This window comes from Eriocheir sinensis, chromosome 53, assembly GCF_024679095.1.
Source record: "Eriocheir sinensis breed Jianghai 21 chromosome 53, ASM2467909v1, whole genome shotgun sequence".
Taxonomy (NCBI): domain Eukaryota; kingdom Metazoa; phylum Arthropoda; class Malacostraca; order Decapoda; family Varunidae; genus Eriocheir; species Eriocheir sinensis.
Window position 1 is genome coordinate 8,474,507 of NC_066561.1, and position 26,331 is coordinate 8,500,837.

The 26,331-nt window shown below is 42.6% G+C and overlaps 1 protein-coding gene across 1 annotated transcript in view; it reads right to left on the reverse strand.

The window, feature by feature from the left end:
* Positions 1-23,773, reverse strand: part of LOC126983313 (type-2 histone deacetylase 1-like) — a 98,003-nt gene extending 74,230 nt beyond the window's left edge. The window contains exon 1 of the mRNA XM_050836003.1: positions 23,612-23,773. The gene's annotated coding sequence lies outside the window, so the exon portion shown is untranslated. The remainder of the gene's footprint in view (positions 1-23,611) is intronic.
* Positions 23,774-26,331: the final 2,558 nt, after the last annotated feature.

Here is a 26,331-nt window from a genome sequence, read left to right on the forward strand (position 1 = left end):
CCCTTTGTATAGAGCCTTCCCCTGCCCATCAACAGGTGACCCCCGAACCCCTCCTCCCCCGAACCCTCCCCCCCAAGCGACACAGGTGCTCGAAGGTAGGCATCAGCAGGAGAGGAGGCGTTATAGCATGCCCTCAGGTGCTCCCCAAATTCCTCTCTCCTCCTCACGTGAGACAGGTAGGCGAAGATGACCCTTGATGGAGACAGGTAAGATAGATCATTAAGGTGAGGTGAGGGGGCTTCCGGTAGTGCTGCTGATGATGATGATGAGGATGATGAGGAGGAGGAGGGGAAGGAGAAAGATGATGAAAGGAAAATGAGAAACGAATCATAAGTAAAAGGCGAGAGAAAATAAGAAAATAAGAAGCAAAAAAAGAAGAAAATAAAGAAAAAAATTAAGTGAAGAGGAGGAGGAGGAGAAAGAGAATAAGAAATAAGTAAAAAAGATAAAAGGAAAATAAGAAAGGAATCATAAGTAAAAGGCGAGAGAAAATAAGAGAATAAAAGGCTAAAAAAGAAGAAAATAAAGAAAATAATTAAGTGAAGAGGAGGAGGAGGAGGAGGAGGAGGAGGAGGAGGAAGCCACTGGTCATGAAGGTAATAAACTTTCTTCTTCAGGTCCCGCGGTGGTAAACACACACACACACACACACACACACACACACACACACACACACACACACACACACACACACGCCAGCAGCTGAGTATACGGTCATGTGTGTGTTTATTAGTTTTATGTAGGTCGATATGTGTGTGTGTGTGTGTGTGTGTGTGTGTGTGTGTGTGTGTACGTCTCTCTCTCTCTCTCTCTCTCTCTCTCTCTCTCTCTCTCTCTCTCTCTAATCAGGTAAGGCAGGTTGACAGACAGGTATACACACGCACCTTCCGGCCGCTGACGCAACAGGTAAACAAATTAGAAGCGAACCGAAGAAAAAAGAATGGAAAAAATAAAGAAAGAAAAATTAAAGAACGAAAAAATAACTTCCCTTGGCGCCTCTCAGGAATGTAAAAAGGGAGAGGATGCGAGGGGAAGAGGAAGGGGAGGGAGGGGAAAGGGAGGGGAAGGAGAGAGGTGTGAGGGAGGGGAAAGGGAGGGGAAGGAGAGAGGTGTGAGGGAAAGAGGAAGGGGAAAGGGAGGGGAAGGAGAGAGGTGTGAGGGAAAGAGTAAGGGGAAAGGGAGGGGAAGGAGAGAGGTGTGAGGGAAAGAGGAAGGGGAAAGGGAGGGGAAGGAGAGACATGTATGGGAATGACGAAGGGGAGGGAGAGAAAGAGAAGGGGAAGGGAAGGATGTGTGGGGAAACGGAATGGGGGGAAGAGGAATTGAGGGGAAAGAATGGGGAGGAAAAGGCAAAAAAAGGAAAAAAGGGGAAAGGAAATAGGAAAAGGGAAAAGGGGAATGAAAAGAAAGGGAAGAAGGAAGGGAACATCGGGAAACGGGAAGGGGAATGAATAGAACAGCAAGAACGTGAGTGCAGGAACGTGAGGGGAAGAACGTGTGAGGGAAGAGAAAAAAAAAGGAAGAAGGGAAGAAAGGAAGGGAACAACGGGAAACGGGAAGGGGGAAGGGGAATGAATAGAACGGCAAGAACGTGAGCATAAGAACGTGAGATGGAGAAAAAAAAAGGAAGAAGGGAAGATGGAAGGGAACAACGGGAAACGGGAAGGGGAATGAATAGAACGGCAAAAACGTGAGTGCAAGAACGATTGAGGGAAGAGAAAAAAAAGAAGAAAAATAGGCAAACCGTTTCCTGTGTCTCCCCTCTTTAAACACACGCCTCGTCAATACACACACACACACACACACACACACACACACCAAAGAAAAAAAAATCCACCCCCTCAAGGAGTCCCCAATCAGGTCTCCGTCTTCCCCTTCTGTTTGCCTCCCAACGGCCGTGTTTGTGTGTCTACGGCGGTGTTTGTGGCTCCGTTTGTTTGCTGGGAAGTGAACGAGACGGAAACGGCACCTCCAACACCCTCCTCCTCCTCCTCCTCCTCTTCTTCTTCTTCTTGTGCGTGACGTAATGTTTGTAAATCTGTGACGTCACCTGTGTAAGCGAGAGAGAGGATAGATACCCGTGGGAGGAGGAGGAGGAGGAGGAGGAGGAGGAAGAGAGGTATGTGGGGGAAGGAGTAGTATGAAGAAGAGAAGGAAGAAGAGAAGGAGGAGGACGAGGAATATGAATAAGAAGAAGAGGAGGAGGAGGAGGAGGAGGAGGAGCATGGATATGTTAGAGAAAGAGGTGGAATAAGAAGAAGAGAAGAAGAAAAGGGGAAGGAGGAGGAGGAGGAGGAGGAAAAGGTGAAATATAAAGAGGAGGAAGAGGAGGATCAGAGGTAGGTGGGAGGAGAGAGATGAAAAAGAAGAGGAGAAGAAGAGGAGGAGGAAAAGGAGAAATTTGAAGAGGAGAAGGAGGATCAGAAGACAGTGGGAGAAATAAGATGAAAAAGAAGAGAAGGAGAAGAAGAAGAAGAGGAGGAAGAGGAGGAGGAAGAAGAGGAGGAGGTAGGCAAGCAGGTATCCATCAGTTCGTCTATACAGTAACCAAACAATATACTTCCAAGAGGAGAGATGAACAGCTCCTGCCCTTCCCTTGCCTTCCTCTCGTTTCCTGTATCCATTGTTTTTGTTTCCTTAAGGGGGGGTTTCAGGAAATGACGCAATGTTCTATATATATATCATAACTTCCCCTCAGTTTATCCTCTCTGTAAATAACTGTCGTCTAACTCATAATCGTGGTTTTAATTCGTGTTTCTTTCCTGTATCATTTGTTTTAAGCGTGTAATCTTTTTAATATAGTTCTCCCTCTACCTCTCTATATCTATCATTTTTATCATTAATTATCTTCCTCATAATCGTGGTTTTAATTCGTGTTTCTTTCCTGTATCATTTATTTTAAGGGGTGTAATTTTCTTTAATATATTTCTCCGTCTTCCTCTGTATATTAATCCTTTTTATCAATAAGTTTCCTCTTCCTTATAATAGTGTTTTTAATTTACGATTCTTTCTTGTATTTATTGTTTTAAGGATGTGTTTTAATAAATAATGCAATATTCTTAATTAAAATAACTTCCCCTCTGTTATTTTCCTTCTTTCTATCAATAATTGCCTTCTTCCTCATAATAGCGGTTTTTATTTACCATTCTTTACTGTATTAATTATGTAAGGGGACGCTTCGATTAAAGTATGACGCAATCTTCTTAATATATCTCCTTATATTGATTCTTTTTATCAATAACTGTCCTCTTCCCCATCTTAGTTCTATTTATTCAGCATTCTTTACTGTATTCATTATGTAAGGGGACGCTTCGATTAATGTATGACGCAATCTTCTTAAAATATCCCCTCTTCTATTTATTCTTTTAATCAGTAACTGTCCTTTTCTTCATAATTATGCTTTTTATTTACAATTTTCTATGTATTTTTTTAAGGGGTGCTTCAGTAAATGACGCAATGTTCTTAATATATATCTCTCCCTCTATGCTAATTTTGTTTCTTTTTATCAATAACTGCGCTTTTTTTCTTCTCTTTGTGTTTCAGATATGTTTGTTTTCTCTATCTATCGTTTCATGCAAATTTCTTAATATATCTCTCTCCCTCTAAGCTAATTTTGCCTCTTTTTATCGATACGAGTAACTACGCTTTTTTCCTTCTCTTTGTGTTTCAGATATGTTTGTTTTCTTAATCTATTGTTTCATGCAAATTTCTTAATACATCTCTCTCCCTCTAAGCTAATTTTGCCTCTTTTTATCAATATCTGCGCTTTTTTTCTTCTCTTTGTGTTTCAGATATATGTTTGTTTTCTTTATTGTTTCACGCAAATTTCTCAATATCTCTCTCTCCCTCTAAGCTAATTTTGTTTTTTTATCAATATCTGCGCTTTTTTTCTTATCTTCGTGCCTCAGATATAAGTTTGCTTTATCTATTGTTTCAAGGGAGCGTTCGATAAAATGCCGTAAAGTTATGGTTGAATTTATCTATTTTATCAGTAATTTCGCTTTTCTTTATCTCCGTTCCTTTTCTTCGTCTTTTTCTTAATTTGCCATGTTTTATAATTAACTTCAAAAACTTACGCCTGTATTATAACCGTTTTTTCTGCACCAGGTTTCGATTTTATTTCCTTGCTCTTCTTTTGTTTCGTCTTTTTTTCTTTTCGCTTTTCATTATTTTTTTTTTACCTGTGTTTTCTTTCTTTCGTATTTTCTTGCTTTTTTCTTCTCGAGTCTCCTCCGTCCTTTGTATATATATCCTTCTTTTATTTTCCCTTTGTCTTATTTTCCTTTTTTCTTTAATTCTTTTCTTTATTTTTCTTTATTTTTTACTTCCGTTTGCTTTTTGTTTTAAATCTTTTTCTTCCTGTATTTTTTTTTTGTTTTCTTCCTCTATTTTTTGCTTCCGTTTCTTTCTTCTCCCTTTCATTTATTTTCATCCCCTTTTTTACCTCCGTTTCTTTTTCCTTTCATTCTCTCTTTTTCTCCTTTTTTTCACAACAAAGGAGGCAGCTCAAGGGCACACAAAAAAGGAAACAATAATAAAAAAAAAGCCCGCTACTCGCTGCTCCTAAAAAAGAATCAAAAGAGTTGGCCGAAAGAGAGATTTATATTTTTCTTTCTCCTTTTTCTGATACACAATTTACATCCTCCACCCCGCCACGGTAACCTACTGGAGATAGATAGATAGATAGATAGACAGATAGCAGAGACAGAGAGAGTCACCTTTCCAAGAAGTCTCGGTTTCTGTGATATATATTTTGTAACCTGACAATGCTATTCTCTCCGCCTTCCGAGACAACGTGACAAATTCCTGCATAGACCATTGCTAAATACGAGTCGGAAAGTGTATTGTGTTAACCGCCTGATGTCATTACGCGGTTCTTTTTATAGTTTTTTTTTTTTTTTTTTTTTTTTTTGAGGTGATAACTAGGAGAGGGAAAAAAAGGGAGAGAAACAAAACATAAAGAACAAGTGACCGGCCTTTTGCAGACTCCTTACGTTCTTATGTTCTTATATTAACTATCATCAATTAAAATTCTAAGTCAAAATGCATTAGAAGTGTGAGTTTTGCTTTCTCGAGTCCTCAAAAAATTACTGCCAGAGGAACGGTAGAGACCTGCTTAGTGGCGTGTGTGTGTGTGTGTGTGTGTGTTTAGGGGTGAGTTATGTGTCCACACGAGAATACAGTGGACCAGTCGAGCGTTGAATCAGCAGCTACACACACACACACACACACACACACACACACTGACCGCACGTTCTCCTCCAGTACTCACACGCACACACACACGGTCTCTCTCTCTCTCTCTCTCACACACACACACACACACACACACACACACTATACCTCCGTGCAGTACCGAAAAACCTATAACCTCCAAAACCTTCCCCACAAACAACATCACCAACAGAAACAGCAACAACAAAAAATCAGCATATCTTTCGAACGGTCACGAAATTCCATAAGAAACTTCACCTGCTAATCGCTGAAGCCCCCTCAGGAGATTCCCTTGATAACGCAGACGCCCAGGTGAGAGGAAACCCAACGCTATGCTCTTATATCCCACGGGTTGTTGCTCTTTGCGATGCGGCTGTTACCTACATTCTGCCTCTTCCGCGTCCCTCCCTCGCTCTCTCGCTCGCTACAGGGCACGGCAAGACACAAAAACTCGCATTAAGACCTGCACCGAGGCGTCTTGCAGGAGGAGCGTAAAGCAGCTTAATAACGAAAGGCGAGACACGTAGGAATTAGCGAGGTCCCCCCCAAAAAAGAAAGGCCACAGCGAGATTTTTCAACGATAGACGCGGCGCTTGGTATACTCGGCCCTAGGAATGGAGGAATTGTCTCGTTTTCTTTAATTTTTGACTGGTTTTCTTTGTCTTGTGGTTTTCTTTGTTTCATTTCGTTGTTTAATTGATGTTTAGTTGTCGAGACGGTAAAGAAAACAAGAGGAAAAGGATGAACAATTAGAGGAAGAGAAGGAGAAAGAATAGGAAGAGAAAAGAAGAGGAAAGAAAGAAATTAAGAAGAACATGAAAGGGAAAAGAACAGAACAAGAGGAAGAGGAAGAAGAGGAAGAGCAAAGGGAAGAACAATAGGAAGAAGAGAAGGAGAAAGAATAAAAAGAAAAAAGAAGAGAAAAGAAAGAAGAAACTAAGAACAAACCATGAAAGGGAAAATAACAGAAAAAGAGGAAGAGGGAGAAGAGGAAGAACGAAGGGAAGAAGAGAAGGAGAAAGAATAATAAGAAAAAGAAGAGGGAAGAAAGAAGAAACAAAGAACAAAACATGAAAGGCAAAAGAACAGAAAAAGAGGAAAAGGAAGAAGAGGAAGAGCAAAACGAAGACTAATAGGAGGAAGAACAGGAAGAAATAAAAAAAGAACAGAAAAAAACGAGAAAAAACATCAATTATCACGAGAGACTTGACCACAATTACGGAGACAGTCTAAACGCGAAACGCCCCGCAAAGGAAGATCTGATAAGAGGAGGAGGAGGAGGAGGAGGAGAGAGCGTCGTGCAGAATGAGAATTGAAGGGTAGCGGACCATTAAAAAGCTAGACTTGACCCGCGAATACCCGAAGGCGCGAATCTCGAACCCGCGACTAACGAGAGCTAAGTCTATATACACCAAGTCAAGGCATACGCAGGTTTGTGGGAGGAGACACGGCCGAGGCGTGGTTTATGCGTGACACTGCTTGGAGCCAAACTAGAGAATGTAGAAACAGGGATTTAGAGAAAACGAGGAAAGGCGGACTAATTTAAATCAATCACTTCAACATGCCCTCCCTCACACCCCACACCGCCGTTTGTAGTCATTGATATTACAGTCACGCAATAGCACAATAAAAAGACATATTTTTTCGTCAGTGGCTTGCCTGAACGCGCTGTGAAAGAAGGCGAGAATGCACATACGGCCCCAACTTTAGTCACCCCTGAACTGGCGGGTATTTTTTTTCTTTAGCTCCAAGTGACGTCATCCCGCTGCTCCGCCCCTAAACCGCCTCCTGCGCGTACCGGTCGTAGTTTTGAAGCAGAGTGACTTGACTTGGTATATATAGACTTAGGGAGAGAGAGAGAGAGAGAGAGAGAGAGAGAGAGAGAGAGTTAATCTAGATGATGGGAGATTATTCAATGTTAGTCTTAAGCAATTTTCATCCCCTGTCATTAACGAAGCTTCCTATAATGATGTGGCCTCTCTCTCTCTCTCTCTCTCTCCATCCTTATCTCCTCTATCTCCCACCCTTCTTCTCTGCTCTCCCTCTCTTCTATCCTTCTCCATCCCTCATTTTCTCCCATATTTCCTTCATACATTCTCTCTCCTTCTATACTTATTTCCCCTTCATCCTTTTCCCTATATTTCTGCTCTCCCTTCCTCCTTCTCTTCCTCCTTTCTCTCCCATCCTCTTTCCTTCATGCCTTCTTTTTTCTTCTCTCCATCACGTTATTTAATCCTATCTTCTCTCTCTTTCTCCATTCTTCATTTTCTCTCATCTTTCCTCCATACTTTCTCTCTCCTTCTTTGCTTGCCTATTGTTATCCTTTCCTCCTCTATCCCTTCTTCTTATATAATCTTCTTTCCTTAACTCCCTCATTCCTTCTTCTCAGTCTCCCTTCACCCCCTTCCTATCTTCCCCCTTTCCCACACTACCTCCCTCTCTTCCTCGTTCACTATCTCAACCCTTCTATATACTTCCCTTCCCTCCAACCATCTCTTCCTTCCTCCTGCCCTCCTTCAAACCTCCTCCCCTCCCTCCTCCATTCCTTCTTCCCAGCCTCCCTTCAACCCCCTTTCCTATCTTCCCCCTTTCCCCACTATCTCAACCCTACCTTCTATGTACTTACTTCCTTCCTCCCACCTGCCCTTCTTCAAGCCTCCTCCCCCCCTCCCAGGCTCCTCACAATGGCCCTCCCCGGCTGGCACACTCAGGAGGGGGCCTCGAGAGTGAATGGAGCCAACATTTAGGACGCAAATTGGTCGATTCATCCATTGTTGGTAGATAACAAAGTGAACACGACGCGTTTCCCCTTTTCTATGAGAGAGAGAGAGAGAGAGAGAGAGAGAGAGAGAGAGAGAGAGAGAGAGAGAGAGAGAGAGAGAGAGAGAGAGAGAGGAGTAAAAGAGGTAGATGGCATGGAGTGAAATGGGAAAAAGAAGGAAACGAAAGAAAAAAAAATAATAATGAATGAAAAGAAGGAAAATATACGAAGGAGAGAGAGAGAGAGAGAGAGAGAGAGAGAGAGAGAGAGAGAGAGAGAGAGAGAGAGAGAGAGAGAGAGAGAGACCTATAGACGAAGGTGGAGGAGAAACGCACACTTCCCACAGTCTCTTGGAGGGGAGGGAGAGAAAGAGGGAGAGAAAGAGGGAGGGAGGGAGGGAGCAGCGGAGGCCATGAATAGACGAGGCGGGTCTTAGGTTACAGGTGGTCATGAGTTGTAATGTGAGGCGGCTGTTGTTGAGGCGCTGGATGAGTGTGGATGACTGGATGGGTGAGAAGTGGGTGGGTGGATGACTTGATGGATGACAGGATGGGTGAGTGAATGAGAAGTGGGTGGGTGGATGACTTGATGGGTGACTGACTGGAAGGATGACAGGATGGGTGAGTGAATGAGAAGTGGGTGGGTGGATGACTTGATGGACGACTGACTGGATGGATGACAGGATGGGTGAGTGGGTGAGAAGTAGGTGGGTGGATGACTTGATGGGTGACTGACTGGATGGATGACAGGATGGGTGAGTGGGTGAGAAGTGGGTGGGTGGATGACTTGATGGGTGACTGACTGGATGGATGACAGGATGGGTGAGTGGATGAGAAGTGGTGGGTGGATGACTTGATGGACGACTGACTGGATGGATGACAGGATGGGTGAGTGGGTGAGAAGTGGGTGGGTGGATGACTTGATGGGTGACTGACTGGATGGATGACAGGATGGGTGAGTGGATGAGAAGTGGGTGGGTGGATGACTTGATGGACGACTGACTGGATGGATGACAGGATGGGTGAGTGGATGAGAAGTGGGTGGGTGGATGACTTGATGGGTGACTGACTGGATGGATGACAGGATGGGTGAGTGGATGAGAAGTGGGTGGGTGGATGACTTGATGGGTGACTGACTGGATGGATGACAGGATGGGTGAGTGGATGAATTGAATAAACCTGCCTAATTAAGGAATAGGATAAGCTTACCTGTCTAACCTGTCTGCCTACCCTAACCAAAACAACCTAATCTAACCTAACAGCCTAAACAAACTAACCTAACCTAACAACCAAAATAACCTAACCAACCTTAACCTAACCTAACCTAACCTAACCTGACTTAGCCTTAACAACCCAACAAAACCTATCCCAACCTAATCTAACAACCTAACCTAACCTAGCCAAACTTAACCTAACCTAAACAACCGAACCTAACCTAGTCTATAACCTAACCTAACTTAACCTAACCCAAACAACCTAATCTAACCTAACAACCTAACCTAACCTAAACAACCTAACCTAACCTAGCCTATAACCTAACCTAACCAAACCTAACTTGACTTAACCTTAACAACCCAACATAACCTAAACTAACCTAATTAACAAACAAGGTATGTACGTAGACCCAACAATTACGGTACAAATTCTCTAAAAAATGAAATTACTGCTTTTCGAAGACACGTTTAGGTGGAAAAAGAAGAAAAAAGGAGTGGGAAAATATTACTGATCAGACGAGATATATATATTTTTTTCCCTCTCGAGGTCGTGATGTGGGCAATAAAAAAAAAAATAACAAGCTCGATCAATGAAGTTCCTGTTGTTTCCTTTGTAATTCGTGATGTGAGGGGAAAAAAGATAACGGGTCGACTTGCTTTTTTTTCCCTTTTGACGTCGTGATGAGGAAACAAAGTGGGCGCGGTAAGTATTTTTCCCTCCCTATTAAAACCCCTTGACTGCGGATTTCCCACAAGAAGACCTCACCAAGCTACAGGAATGGAACAAAAAGTGGCTGCTACAATTCAATGAAGAAAAATGTAAAGTCCTGCACCTTGGGAGAGGATATCCAGCACACCAATACCACATGGGAAACACCCCACTATCCACCACAGAGAAAGACCTGGGACTATATATTACCAGGCTACCAGTGAAAGCCGAATCCGTTCCAATCGCAGCGGACGGGTTAGTGTTATTAATGGGAAAAAGTAAATAGCCAGAGTAGGGTAGGAGGCAAACTATGAAGGGTAAATGAAAATAGGTTAGAGGAAGTAAATGAATAAGGAATAAGGGAGACACTAGGCGTTTAGAAGTAAAGATGAAAAGAAAAACGGAGGACAGACTAACCTAAACACCAAGAGCCAAAACAGAGAGAACGAACGAGCGAAAAAACAGACATTCAAGGCGAGATTATACTTTTTAAACAACTTAGCATAGACCAAAAAAAAAAAAAAACAAGGTGATATATTGACCTCTCCAAACAGGTAGACAAACAAACCCAAACACCGAGACAAGACAGAGAGAACGAACGAGCGAAAAAACAGACATTCAAGGCGAGATTATACTTTTTAAACAACTTAGCATAGACAAAAAAAAAGGAACAAGGTGATATATTGACCTCTCCGAACAGGTAGACAAACAAACCCAAACACCGAGACAAGACAGAGAGAACGAACGAGCGAAAAAACAGACATTCAAGGCGAGATTATACTTTTTAAACAACTTAGCATAGACCAAAAAAAAAAAAAGAACAAGGTGATATATTGACCTCTCCAAACACGTATACAAACAAACCCAAACACCAAGTCAAGACAGAGAGAACGAACGAGCGAAAAAAATGACACTCAAGGCGAGATTTCTCCATCCAAACGTCGCGATAACTCGATAAAAGACCCTGATTACCTCCAAGCTTTCCTACCCTCAAGACGGTTCACCCCCAACTCGGACCTTTGCCTACTCGGACCACTGCCAACTCGGACCGGACCGGCACCAACTCGGACCACAAGATACCAACTCGGACCACAAGATACCAACTCGGACCCGATCTAGATATCAATGAATAGAACAATAGGTAAAAACAAAAGCCTTAAAACAACAAAGCTCACGCATCCAAGAATTTTGTTTGCGGGGGAGAAGAACTGGCGGAGACGGTACAGAACGCCCAGCCTCCAGGAAGCTGATTTAGTAAGAGGAGAGATATGAAGTTTCCAGTTGAGATTTTGAGTTAAGGATAGACCGAGGATGCTTAGTGTTGAAGAAGGTGATAGCTGAGTGTTGTCAAAGAATAGGGGATAGTTGGAGATGATCCGTGTTGGACCTACCCCCCTCAAGACGCCCCGAGCTGTCCGTCACGCCCCTGAAGGCCAAGGAAACACGCTTAGGACTTGTTTATGGTCGCCCTCGTGTTTGTCTATTCAGTACCCACGGCAAGACCTCACTCACAAAGCCCTTCCGTCGTGTTCGCGGAGAAAGAGGCGTTGTGTGGGAGAGAGAGGGGGAGGGAGAGGGGGATAGGGGGAGGGGGATTTTGGGGGCAGACACCTAACCACCCCATTCCTCTGCCTCCTCCTCTTCCTCCTCCTCCTCCTCCTCCTTCTCTCTCTCTCTCTCTCTCTCTCTCTCTCTCTCTCTCTCTCTCTCTCTCTCTCTCCCTGACCCGTCGTTCCCACAGCACCACTGACCCCTATGGGACACTCGCCGCAGCCTCACACAAATAACTCCTTCTCGCCAGGTGTAGCTAATTAGCCGCGGGGACACCTGTGGGAGGGGGTCACCAGGGGGAGGGGGGGGTCACTTCACCTCATCTCACGTAACCTCACCTTAACTCCTCTAGTCTCAAGTTACCTAATCTACTGCACCTATCCTTGCTCATCTCACCTGTCAACTCATCTCATCTCACGTAACCTCATCTAGTCTCGTCACCTTACCCCGCGCACCTGTTCTAGTCTCAACTCATGTTATCTCACTTCACCTCACGTCTCATAAACAACCTTACCTCACCTTACCTAGCCTCATGTCATCTTACGCAATGCACCTCTACTAATCTTAGCTCACCGCATGTCATTTCTTCTCGCCTCCTGTCTCATCTCACACACCTCACCTTATTCAATGCACCGTCTTATATCACCTCACTTCATGTTACACCTCGCCTCCTCTCTCTCCCCCTCCCCCCCTGACACCCAAACCCGACATTAACGCTTGATAACTGAAGCAAGATGGAGATAATGATGAAGATTAAGATGATTTTCCCCGCATTGATCATCTCGAGCTATAATTCTCTCTCTCTCTCTCTCTCTCTCTCTCTCTCTCTCTCTCTCTCTCTCTCTCTCTCTCTCTCTCTCTCTCATTCGTTACCCTCCCAAAGCGTGAAAAGGAGGAAAAAGAGGACGACGAGAGGAGAAGAAGAAGAAGAAGAAGAAGAAGAAGAAGAAGAAAAAGGGGAAGAAGGAGAAGATGAAGATGATGATGAAGAAAAAGAAGAAGAAGAAGAAGAAGAAGAAGAAGAAAAAGGGCAAGAAGAAGATGAAGATGATGAAGAAGAAGAGCAAGAAGATAAAGAAAAAAGAAGAAAAGGAAGAAGAAGAGGAAGAGGAGGAAGAGGAAGAGCTTCACACGCACCTTCCCATCAAGTTATCACGAACGCCATCATTCACACGTAGCATCGATGAAAAAAAACTGATCACACACACACACACACACACACACACACACACACACACACACACACAATTACCTTCAAGTATCATAAATGTCACACGAATTTTTATCAACATTTATTTTCCTTTTATTTTCCACTTTTTTTTTAAGAGTGCGTTGTAAGATTCCGGACTCTGGATCCTGAGACGCCCGATCCATATATGAAGCGTAATTATATTCAATGGCAAAATAAAAACATGGACTCCACCTACTTTTTTTTCCGTTTTTTTCTTTATACTAAGCAGGAAATTATTAATAAGCGTACTCTGAGGGAACACCAATTGAGGCGTGGCCCAAGAATTTCTGGGTTACCCTCAGGAGATGTATTTTTTATTTGCCTTTTTTTGCGGTGGGGATGATGGGGGTGGGGGGGGGGGGGGTTGGAGGGGTGCGGGGGTAGAGCATAACGCCTTGGAGTGAAGGGCACGGGATGAGTCCATGGATACAGGGTCGTATTTTAAAACATTTCGTCGCCCAAATTCACATATTTGACATGGCTTTCGTAGGAGCTGTAGGCCTTTCCAGGGGTAGTTTTATGACCCTGGTGGTAGTTTGACCCTTCTTCTGTGCCATGAACCTTAAAAACACTCGTGAAAAACAGATTGATCCCCTCTTTGACCTTTAGAAACAGTTGATGTGAGAAGCGATGGTGTCTTAAAATACGGCTCACAGTCCCTGGTAATCATCAACGAGCCTTGCTACTTCGAGTCTTTAAACACGCACGAAATAAGGCCATGAATACAGTCCCTTATATTAGATGAACGAGCCTTGCTACTTCGAGTCTTTAACCTAACCTAACCTAACCTAACCTTTAAACACGCACGAAATAAGGCCATGAATACACTCCCTTATATTAGATGAACAAGTCTTGCTACTTCGAGTCTTAACCTAACCTAACCTAACCTAACCTAACCTTTAAACACGCACGGGATGAGGCCATGAATACACTCCCTTATATTAGATGAACGAGCCTTGCTACTTCGAGTCTTTAACCTAACCTAACCTAACCTAACCTTTAAACTCGCACGGGATGAGGCCATGAATACACTCCCTTATATTAGATGAACGAGTCTTGCTACTTGGAGTCTTAACCTAACCTAACCTAACCTTTAAACACGCACGGGATGAGGCCATGAATACACTCCCTTATAATGATCAACGAGTCACTGTTTCACCTCCTTCTGCGCGAGTCTTTAAACATACATTTGTACTCTTGAAAATAGTGATTGTGACTTTAACGCTTTTGCATTCTTAAATTTTCCAGGTGGTCCCATTGGTATCATATCTTTTCTCCTTGCCAAATACTTCCTCAATTCGCCTCTCCTCGTCTAACACGTCTTCACTTCGCTCCGTTTCCTCGCCATTGCATTCGTTTATCCTCGCCCAACACTTCTTCGGTTCGGCCCGTTAACAGTTCCACAGCCTCCAGCGTCTCCCACACAAAGGGTCCCAGGAAACGCGCGCCAGTGTGTGTATTTTCAAGGTAAGGCGCCGGATGTACGTACAAAATAGAGCGCTTAGGGCGATCGAGCACAGAACTGGTTGAGTGAGGAACAAGTTCGCTTTCCGTTACGTCTGTTATCTGCCACGACGGAAACCTTGACCGAATATGGAGTGAATTCTGATATTTTTTTTCTCTCATTCCTCTACTACTACTACTACTTCAACTACAACTATTACTACTACTACTACTACGCCTACTACTACTACTACTATTTTGCTCTTCCTATCCCACTTATCATCATCATCTATTTCTACATCGTTTTTCTGCATATATTCGCTAAACGGTCACTATAGGAAGGAACTTTGCAGAAAAAGAAAAAAACATACATACTGATAGAACACACACACACACACACACACACACACTAACAAGGAGGGAGGTTGCAACGTGAGAAAAGAGGAAATGAAAAAAAAAAGAAAAAACTAACTCATTTCTACCCCATCCCCATCACGTCTCCGTTTTCTATACCCATCCCTATCCCCCTCTACGCCACGCCCCCCTCCTCCCCCTTCCACCCCCCCCCCTTGCCCCTTCCACCTCCCATCCCTACCACATAACTCCTTCCCTAGCTACTAATCGCATTCCTTGGCCTATTGTTTTTTTCCTTCCTTTTTTATGGTGATGGCATTGCTTCCTAAGGCTCAGAGAGAGAGAGAGAGAGAGAGAGAGAGAGAGAGAGAATGTTGTCTATCTTAATTAAAAAAAAATGTAAGATGTTATGTCTGAATCCCTAAACTGAACTGAAATTCCAAGATATAAAGATAAGACTAAATGATTCTCTCTCTCTCTCTCTCTCTCTCTCTCTCTCTCTTTTCTTTATTTATTTTTACATCTTTCATATTGCAATCGAATACATATATGTCGATGAACGGGCAAACTCTCTCTCTCTCTCTCTCTCTCTCTCTCTCTCTCTCTCTCTCTCTCTCTGGGTCCTTCTAACCGTGTTTATTTACCATCCATTCAGGTTACTCCCTCATCATTCTTCACGTCCCTCCCTCAACCAGGCGACCCTAATGCGAGTCTTCCGTCCTCCCTTCATCCACAACCTCCTCCTCCTCCTCCTCCTGGTCTAATGGGTGGAAGAGAGCTGCTAATCGTCCACTCCCACACGGTCACCTCTATAATATCGTTTTGCTGTTGATAGTGATGATGAAGATGTTGCACTTGCGTTGTCAGTAATGTATTTCTCCTTCTCTCTCTATCTCTTTCTCCAAGTCCACCTATCTGTCTATATCTCCCTCTCTCAACCCCTATCTTTGCACACGAGACAATGCAAGGAGTCAAAACAATCTCACACACAAGAAAGAAGAGAGCGTAACCCATAGTCGCTCTCTCGCGCCCTCTCTCCTTCACCACTTCCCGCCCTCGCTGGCTCGTTCACAGAGGGTTCAGGCATGACAGGATACGAGCAAGCATTGTGTGACTGTGTGGCAGACAAGGGAGGTGATTGGCGGCTTGTTCAATGGTTCCCGGATTGCTGAATGGAGATGCGTGCTTGGGGAGGGTGAGGAAGACAGGGAGGAACGTCTGAGCAATGATTAGGCTAGTGAGTGATGGACGGGTGTTGGAAGCATGGTAGGAAGAGGGAGAGAGAGAGGACAGTTCGAGTTGGTGGTGAGAGAGGTATAAGACAGTGAGGATAGGAAGGAAAACGTTGAATATCCATGGATGTTTATGAGTGAAAGAGTAACATAAGAACAGTTTGAGTTGGTGGTGAGAGAGGTGTTAGACAGTGAGGATAGGAAGGAAAACGTTGAATATCCATGGATGTTTATGAGTGAGAGAGTAACATAAAAACAGTTTGAGTTGGTGAACTGTGGAATAGCGTGGGGAACGTTGAATATCCATGAATGTTTATGAGAGAAACATAAAAACAGTTTGAGTTGGTGAACTGTGGAATAGCGTGGGGATAGGAAAGACAGACAGATATAAAGACGTAGATGTTTGAGATGAGGGAGAGAGAAGTATACTATAAGGTCAGTAGGAGAGAGTGAGGATGCGTAGGATAATCGTTGAATGGACAGGGATGCTTGAAAATTGAGAAGAGGGAGCAACATACGGACAAGTGGGTGTTGAGGGTGGTGGGATAGCGTAAGGACGAGGAGGCTATCGTTGAGAATGAACACACACTTGAAAGGGGAGTGTAACATACGAAGAGATTGCGTAGGTGATGATGGTGGTGGTAATGGTGGGATGATAGCAGGGTGAAAGCAAGTATATTCGTATGAAATGGACAATTAAATGACAGGGCAAGTCTGTAAAATGAAGAAGTGTATAAGAGTAACAGACATTTTAACCCCTTGACTGCGGATTTCCTACAAGCAGACCTCACCAAGCTACAGGAACGGAACAAAGAGTGGCTGCTACAATTAAATGACGAAAATGTAAAGTCCTACACCTTGGGAGGGGATATCCAGCACACCAATACCACATGGGAAACACTCCACTATCCACTACAAAGGCAGAGGAAGACCTGGGAGTATGCGTTACCAGGCTACCAGTGAAGCCGAAATCCGTGCCAATCGCAGCGGACGGGTTAAGATGATGATGGTGGTGTTGGTGGTGGAAGAAGGACAAAAGGGTGAAGAAATGCAAGTATATGAGTAAAAAATGGACAATGTAATGTAATGTAATGTGTGTGAAATGAACGAGTGTAAAAAAAATGACTAATTTTGAAATGATGGCGGTGGCGCAACAAAAAATAGCCTAGTCACGCCTTTTTGTTATGCACACAGGCTGAGACCACGGCTATTTCCCCACTCACCCCAGGCAAGACCTTGAAAAGCACCTCTGCACTTCCCCTAACGGTAAGAAGCAACGTGGAATTACAACCCCCAAGCACTGTATCCTCTGATTAGCGACCTCTTGCTTTGTTCCCTGTGCCGAGGCCGCGAAGGCAAAGGAAGAGGTGGGGAGCGTCGCCGCCTGACACCTCCAGGAGTGCTTGCAACACGGACCAAAACTTGAAGACTAACAAAGGGATCTACTTATGCAGCAACTTGAAGAATAAGAAAAGGAATCTACTTATGCAGCAACTTGAAGACAAAGAAAGGGCTTTATCTATACAGAAACTTGTGAATGAGAAAGAAATATTTATACAACAACTTAAGACAAAGAAAGGGGTCTATTTATACATCCATACAAAGAAACCTTCAAATAAATCACAAGAAAGGGATCTATTTATACAGCTATACAAGAGAGAGGAATTCCGGAAAAGGCGGAAAAAATAACAAGGTATTAAGAAAGAGGAAAAGCAAAACAAAAAAAAATCCTTCCGATAATACACTGAACTAAACTAACCGAATCTTAGTAATATATACCTCAAAAAGCGCTTCAAACATCAAAATCCTATGAGAAAACCTAATGTCTTTTCCCACCCTATACCTCCTTATTTAGCTACATCCAAAAGTCTTGACCTCATCTCAGCTCAGAGCCACACCAGACCGCCACCACAATGACAGTAAAAAAGATGAGGCTAATAACTCAAATACCTAAGAGTATCGTGAGAAATCCCAATCACTTCTACCAATTGCGTTTCTCTCACCCTCACCCATGCCAGGCCACACTGTTACCACCACAACCACAAACCCTCTCTCTCTCTCTCTCTGGAGGGGGAAGAAGTGACCTAGCCAGAGCCTCCCCAAGGTCACTCAACAGCTCGTCCGTGACCAATATGCACCCTCGGTTAAGGCCGTGGTCTTGAGGGGCCTCTAAAACCTCCTTGGGGGCAACGGACTCCCCTTTGGTATGTTGGGAGGAAATGTCTCGCCTTCCTCTCGCCTCGCCTGCTCCAGTTTAGTCGGGGCAAGGGCCAATGAGCCGATTTCACAGTCCAACACAGTCTCTTCGTAACAGCCCGAACCAAACTATAGAATCCCATACAATCCAAAAAGGTGAGGTCTTCGATGCCACACTAAATACACAAGACTTTTCCCGTATAGTTTCGTCAAATTTGTGAATTTCAATATAAACACCAGACACTATACAAGGAAATTTCGAAGGCTCTGGTATTGGTTTGGGAGCTTACTACCCGATCATGGGGAACTGTGAAACTGGCCCAATGTGACGGAGATGAACACTAAGGCCACGTGCAGCTATAGCGTATGACCTCAGATTTCCTTTAACCTTTAACCTTTGCAACTCCCTCCCCTCTGTGATTGGCTTAATTAGAGGCAGATGAAGTGATAAGTTGACAACGGGATATATAATCAAGTCGCTGAACGTTTAATTAAGATTTTATTAGCATCATCTCGATAAGGTTTGCAGCGGTACTTTTTTATAGCTTTGTCGTGTAGGAAGTGTAAAACGTTGACAAGTAAGCGTGGGAAAGGTAACAGCGTAAACGTTAACGGGTGATCGAGGCGCTGAACGTTTATGATTGCAGTATAAAGCCGATGAGGTTTATAACGATACTTTTTTTTTAGCTTTGTCGTGTAGGAAGCGTAAAACGTTGACTAGTAAGCGTGGGAAAGGTAACAGCGTAAACGTTAACGGGTGATCGAGGCGCTGAACGTTTATGATTGCAGTATAAAGCCGATGAGGTTTATAACGATACTTTTTTTTTAGCTTTGTCGTGTAGGAAGTGTAAAACGTCGACAAGTAAGCGTGGGAAAGACAACATTAGCGTAAACGTTAACGGGTGATCGAGGCGCTGAACGTTTATGATTGCAGTATAAAGCCGATAAGGTTCATTACGATATTTGTTTTTTGTAGCTTTTAGTGGTGTAGAAAGTGTAGAGCAAGGACAAATAAGCGTGGGCAAAGCAGCAATAGCGATTTAGCGTACAAATAAACAGACGGATATATGATTACAGTATAATGTAGATAAGGTTTACAGCGATACATTTTTCTAAGCTTTCTGTGGTCTAGGAAGTGTATAGCGACGAAAAATGACCGTGGGAAAGACAGCATTAGCGATTTAGCGTAGAAGTAAACAGACGGATATATGATTGCAGTATGATGTTGATAAGGTTAACAGCGATACATTTTTCTAAGCTTTCTGTGGTCTAGGAAGTGTGTAGCGACGAAAAATGACCGTGGGAAAGACAGCATTAGCGATTTAGCGTAGAAGTAAACAGACGGATATATGATTGCAGTATAATGTAAATAAAGTTAACAGCGATACATTTTTCTAAGCTTTCAGTGGTCTAGGAAGTGTATAGCGACGAAAAATGACCGTGGGAAAGACAGCATTACAGATTTTGCGCAGAAGTAAACAGACGGATATATGATTGCAGTATGATGTAGATAAGGTTTACAGCGATACATTTTTCTAAGCTTTCTGTGGTCTAGGAAGTGTATAGCGACGAAAAATGACCGTGGGAAAGACAGCATTAGCGATTTAGCGTAGAAGTAAACAGACGGATATATGATTGCAGTATAATGTTGATAAGGTTTACAGCGATACATTTTCTAAGCTTTCTGTGGTCTAGGAAGTGTACTACGACGAAAAATGACCGTGGGAAAGACACCATTAGCGTAAACGTGACGACTTTGATTTTAATGGGAGAGAAAGGCTTAAGTTTTGAGGTGGCAACACTACCTAGCCTACTGTATCTTATTAATCCAGTTACGACGTGCGTGAGATTGTGTAAGAACGTCGAGTAGGCTTCTAACGATACTCCATAACCTTGTAGATGTGTAAATAAGTAAAGTAAATGAAGTTAGAGCATATATTTAAGTTACTACGTGCGTGAGATTGTGTAAAAATGTAGAGTAGGCTTCTAACGATACACCATAACCTTGTAGATGTGTAAATAAGTAAAGTAAATGAAGTTAGAGCATATATTTAAGTTACTACATCCGTGAGATTGTGCAAAAAGGTAGAGTAGGGTTCTAACGATACTTAATAACCTTGTAGATGTGTTAAGTAAGTAAAGTAAGTGCAGTTAGGTCATATATTTAAGTTACTACGTCCGTAAAATTGTGTAAAAACGAAGAGTATACGCTTCTAACGATACTTAATAACCTTGTAGATGTGTAATTAAAGTTGAGTGCATATATTTTAGCTGCAGGTAGCCTCGTAAAGACAAATATATCCTAGTTAACAATATTTTTTTTCATGTGTATTTCGTTATTTTATTTTTTTACAGCTAAAGAGACAGTTCAAGGGCGTAAAATAAATATTAAAAAAAGCCCGCTACTTACTGCTCCTGAATAGAGGTCAAAGGAGTGGCCAAAAAGAGAGGTCAATTTCGGGAGGAGAGGTGTCCTGCTGATACCTAAAGCTTTATAAACAACAGCAACACAAGCTCGTAAATAAGCTGATGATAGCCATGGCCTCGGTGCTAATCTCCGTCGCATATAAGGAAGCATGAATAGGCACTGCACCATTTTGAAGCGTTGATGGGAGGCAGAAGGAAGGAAGTGCAAGGGTGGGAGGGAGTCAAGGATCACAGCAGGAGGTGACGAAGAACACTTTGCCTTCGTTGTCCCTGAAACTAGATCCTCTGGGACTCTCTCTCTCTCTCTCTCTCTCTCTCTCTCTCTCTCTCTCTCTCTCTCTCTCTCTCTCTCTCTCGTGATACAGATCAGTTTATGTCTTAGTGTTTACATGACTTTTTTTTCTTCCTTGCTTTTTATTCCCAGACGTAAAACTGTATTGGTGGTGATGGTGGTAGTAGTAGTAGTAGTAGTAGTAGTAATTGTAGTAGTAGTAGTAATTGTAGTAGTAGTAGTAGTAGTAGTGAGAGGGAATGGCAATACAAAGAAAGTAACAAGAGAACAAAAGGTTGACCATTATGGAACAGGGACGTCGTTACTAAAGCTATTACTACTACAACTATATGACTATCTGCCTGAGCCTAACGCACCCTCCCACCCACCAACCAAAGCCTTCGATAACGATCATGGGGGCTCTCTTTCCTTCCCTTAACTCCTCTCCCATGCCCTTCCCTTCCCTTTCTTTCTCTGTTCAGGCCATTCCGTGTGTCCCGCGGCTCGCCCATATCTCTCAACAGTACTCAAGTTAATTTCGTTCGGTAATTGAAGGTTTGCCGCAGGGGCCAAAGGCGTTTAGTTTAGTGGGGAGGAATTTATGTAGATCTTACGTGAGCTTCATCTTCTTGGTTAGCGAGATGATGTATTGTTATCGTTATTAGTATTCAGGTCAAAATGAGGATAGGGAGATAAGGCAGTTAGCGTTATCTTCTTTTTAAACTTAATTAACGAGTCTGTCATTTTTTTATATTTATTTTACGTATAGGAGATTACTGGAATGAAGTGTGTGTGTGTGTGTGTGTGTGTGTGTGTGTGTGTGTGTGTACTGGAACAAGCACTGAATATGAAAAAGGAAATATAGTAGAACAGCCGTGGTAAAATATAACAGGAAAGCTCTAATCACACTCCTAATTTACATCTAATTATCCCTGGTGCGTCTAATTACTCTTAAAAAAGCGCGGGGTCCTGTTTGACTTACCCTTATTAAACCAAAAGGAAGCAGCATATAAAAAAAAAAGATTAACAACGGGAAAACATGACAATTACATACACCCTTTTATAACAGGCTTGGATACCCTTCTTTCACGAATACCCAGAGTCCCAGACAGATATATCCTGGGTGTGGCAATGATCCTTTTCCTATATCTACATCCACCCTTTTATAACAGGCTTAGATATCTTTCTTTCACGAATACCCAGACAAATATATCCTGGGTGTGACAATGATCCTTTTCCTACATGTTTCTTTATAACTTCAAACTTTGCTGACAACGTAAACAATGTAAGATCGCGAATAAGCTGATAATAGCCTAATAAAATCCTAGCGTATCGTATGCCAACCTATGCATCGAATAGCCTAAACTACGGTACAAAAGATGATATGTTCAGTATTTCTTTCCTTTCCTACTAAAAAGTTCAACGCAAACAGGTATATTGTTTCCTTTACTGTCTGCAGAGCTCTATAACCTTAAACCCATACTTGTGTCAGTGAAAAGGATAACTACGAGAAAATAAGTAGACTAATATTAAAAGAAGTTCAACGCATACTAGGCTATTGGACACATTCTAATCCGTGTACGCAACTAGGCTATCGGACGCATCATAATCCCTGTAGGCGACTGAACAAAACATAAGATAAACCTTCAAAGGGATATTATTGTAGCCTATTTTACGCTCTATAATACTCCTGTTCCCCACCTCATGAACCCAAGATGCCACCCCCCCAAAAAAAAAATCTGCCAAAATTACGGGTCTGAACAATCGAAATGAGAATATATTTTGGCTTTATGGAGCAGACAATAAGACACGAGTACGTCATCACAGTTGTCTTGTATTCTAAGCTATCAGAAGTTAGGAGTTATATCTCTCAATGGTCAAAGAATCCAATGGTATGATGCTCTATATGAAGGTCAGCTCTCGGCCATAAAGTCATCACAATTGTCTTCCATTCTTCATTACAAATAGTGATTGTTTCTCTCGCTTGGTCACAGAATCTAAGGGTATTTTGCACTATATAAAGAGCTTAGTGTCAAATCGTAACTCATGCACAATACACTATCACAGAATCACTATAAAGTCCTCAGAGCTGTCTTCCATTCGTCAGTAGTTATTAGAAGCAAAGGGTAGCTATTTTGCACTATATAAAGAGCTATCACTATCATATCGTAATCAATGCACTACAATACACTATCACAGTATCACTATAAACAGTCCTCACAGTTTTCCATTCGTCAGTAATCATTCTTGATCATGTATCTCGCCTGGTCACAGAATCAAAGGGTATTTTCCACTATATTAAAGAAATTCAGCTTTTTGGCAAACTATCATATCGTAATTCATGCACTAATACACTATAACAATCACTATTAACAGTCCTCACAGTTTTCCATTCGTCAGTAATTATTCGTGATCATGTATCTCGCCTAGTCACAGAATCAAAGGGTATTTTCCACTATATTAAAGAAATTCAGCTTTTTGGCAAACATCATATCGTAATTCATGCACTAATACACTATAACAATCACTATTAACAGTCCTCACAGTTTTCCATTTGTCAGTAATTATTCGTGATCATTATTTCCAATATATTAAAGAAACTCAGCTATTGCAAAGTATCATATCGTAATTCATGCACTAATACACTATCACAATCACTATAACCAGCCCTCATATATCTAAGTTGTCTACCATTCTTCAGTAGTTATTTGGGATCATTTACCTCGCCTGCTCACAGAATCAAAGAGTATTTTCCACTATATTAAAGAAACTCAGCTATTGGCAAAGTATCATATCGTAATTCATGCACTATTACACTATCACAATCACTATAACCAGCCCTCATATATCTGTCTACCATTCTTCAGTAGTTATTTGGGATCATTTACCTCGCCTGGTCACAGAATCAAAGAGTATTTTCCACTATATTAAAGAAACTCAGCTACTGGCAAACTACCTACAAACTACAATAACACCACAAAAGTACACAGTTACGCATAAATAGCTTACCTTCTAACGTCGCTGCCGGGGGTTATTCCTGTCACATGGCCACCGTATCCTTGGTATGGCGTACAAGTCACTGAGGTCAGCACAGCACCACACACACACCACAACCTCCCCTTCTCGGCCAAGGCACAGACTGAAGGCGTAGCGGAGGACCCACGTGTTGGCAGCAAACCCCGCGCGCTTTCTCACGCTCATGACGTCACTGCCCTTGTAACGTCACATGAAATATCCACCAATGGGAAGGTGGCTGAGTTCTAGGAGGCTGAGAGAACACATATCCATTATACATTACCCATTATCTCGACGTCACTGCACCTGCCCTGTTACCCATTACCATGACGTCACTGCCCTTGTAACGTCACACGAGATATCCACCAATGAGGAGGAGGCTGAAAGAACACAAATCCATTATCCATTATCCATGTTACCCATTATCACGACGTCACTTCACCTGTATCTTTGTGAATCCCGCCCCTGTAACGTTACACGAGATATCCACCAATGAGAAGGAGGGTGAGTTCTTGGAGGCTGAAAAAACACATATCCATTATCCCTGTTACCCATTATCAAGACGCCACTTAGGTTAGGTTAGGTTAGGTTAGTTTAGGTTAGTTTAGGTTAGTTTAGGTAAGGTAAGGTTAGGTTAGGTTAGGTTAGGTTAGGTTAGGTTAGGTTAGGTTAGGTTAGGTTAGGTTAGGTTAGGTTAGTTTAGGTAAGGTTAGTTTAGTTTAGGTTAGTTTAGGTTAGGTTGTAACGTCACTTCTGATCTCGAATAAAGAGAGGGATGCTAATTTCTACTTATTTGAGGCTGACAGAACCCATTTATCCATTATCACAATTATCCATTATCCCCATTCTCCATTATTCCCATTAGCATAACATCACTGCACCTGTAGCGTCAATTATGAACTCAATTTAAAAGAGGAATGCTGATTTCTACTTCATTGAGGCTGAAAGACCCCATTTACCCATTATCCCCATTATCACGAGTGTGTGGTCAGCATTTGAGGGAAATCTATGTATCTTGTAACCCATATTTCATTCTTACATATTTGCTTATAACTGCGAGGGGAAAACGGCTTCGAGGCATGAACACACACACACACACACACTAATAATAACAATAATAATAATAATAATAATTCCACTGCAGGATATAATTAAGCCTCTCCCAACCAAATATATGGCTATCAATGTCTATCTATGAGCTATCTACATCCATGAGTCTCTACATTCCAAATTCTACGTAAACGTTCCACAAACTTCTCAACTTCCTCACCCACAAATACGTCCCACTAATAAATAAATTTCTCCACTCGAAGTTCTCACCTGAAGACGTCACCGCGGGCTCCACCAATCAGAGGGCGGGTGGGCGGGGCCTCGAGGGTCACACATTCCTGGAGCATTCCGCGCATTGCTACACCTGCACTCACCTGTCACCGCCGCCAGACACTGTAACCTTGTTGTGCATTACGGTAAAAGGAATAAGTCAAGCGCTAAGTAGATAATAATGTGAAGAAATGCTCGTAACACCCCGTTGATGAATGTAGTTAGGGGAAATTAAGTCTTTATTAGTGAGGTATTATGTTACTGAGGTGAAAGAAGAAATAGAGAAGAAAAGAAAGATTATGAAGAGAAAATATGTGCACAAACTAATAAAATGACATCTATATTAGTGGATTTATTTAAGATTCTTACATCCCAGTGCTAGGCTATATATATTCACGACTCCTTAATTGCTTCTTTCAGTTATATGATTCTGTTACGTGATGAATAAGTCTCCCTTTAAAATACAGTGGATAAAGTTACATAAATTAATTCTAAGGGAGGTCCCGATGTGGTGGTGGTGGTGAGGGTGGTGCCATATCTCCTCCCCCTCCCTCTCCTCTCCCCCTGCCCCTTCCCTTCCCCTCCTTCCTTTCCCTTCGCCTCCTACCTCTCACTCCCCCTTCCCTTCCCCTTCCAATGAGTTTATGGGCGTGGGAAAGGGTGCTTCCTGCCAGTCCAGACGTCACCCACCTCACCCTCGTCCTCACCCACCTCCGCCCCTGCCAGCCAGCCCGCCCATCCTATATCCTAACCCTTGACACGCCTTTTCCTTCCTTTTCCCTGCTGCTTTTGTTTTATTCATCTGTTGTTTCTTTATCTTCTAATTAATGTTACTCCCTCTCTCCTCTTCTTCTTTTGTCCCTCTTTCCTCTCCTTTCTTCATTGTTTCCTTGCATCTTCTTCTTTCCCTTGCTATAACTCCTCTTGTTTTGTTCCTTAATTTCCTCTACTTCTCCTCTTGAATCCTCTTTTATTTTACCTTGCTCCTTCCCTTTCCTCTTTTCCCTCCCTCTCTATCTCTTTTCCCCTCTCTCTCTCTCCTATTCCCCTGCTCCTTTTCTTTCCTCTTTTCCCTTCCTCTCTGCTATCCCTTTCCCCTTTCCCCTATTCCCTTGCATCCTCTCTTCTTTTCCCTGCTCCTCTTTTCTCTCCCTGTCCTCTCTCCTCTTCCATACCACTGGCTCCCTTCCATTCTCTTTCCTCTTTCCTGTTTCTCCTGTTTCCTCTTGTATAATTTTGTTCATTTCCAGTTCTCTACTTTCTCATCAGCAACTATAATTTAATTTTGATATGGTTACAAAAAAGCTATGTATGCAGTTATAGAAGGGAAAGTTTGTGTGCCTAGACGCTATAAAAATAAAACTTAAATGAGGGGGTACTTTAAAAATATTGGA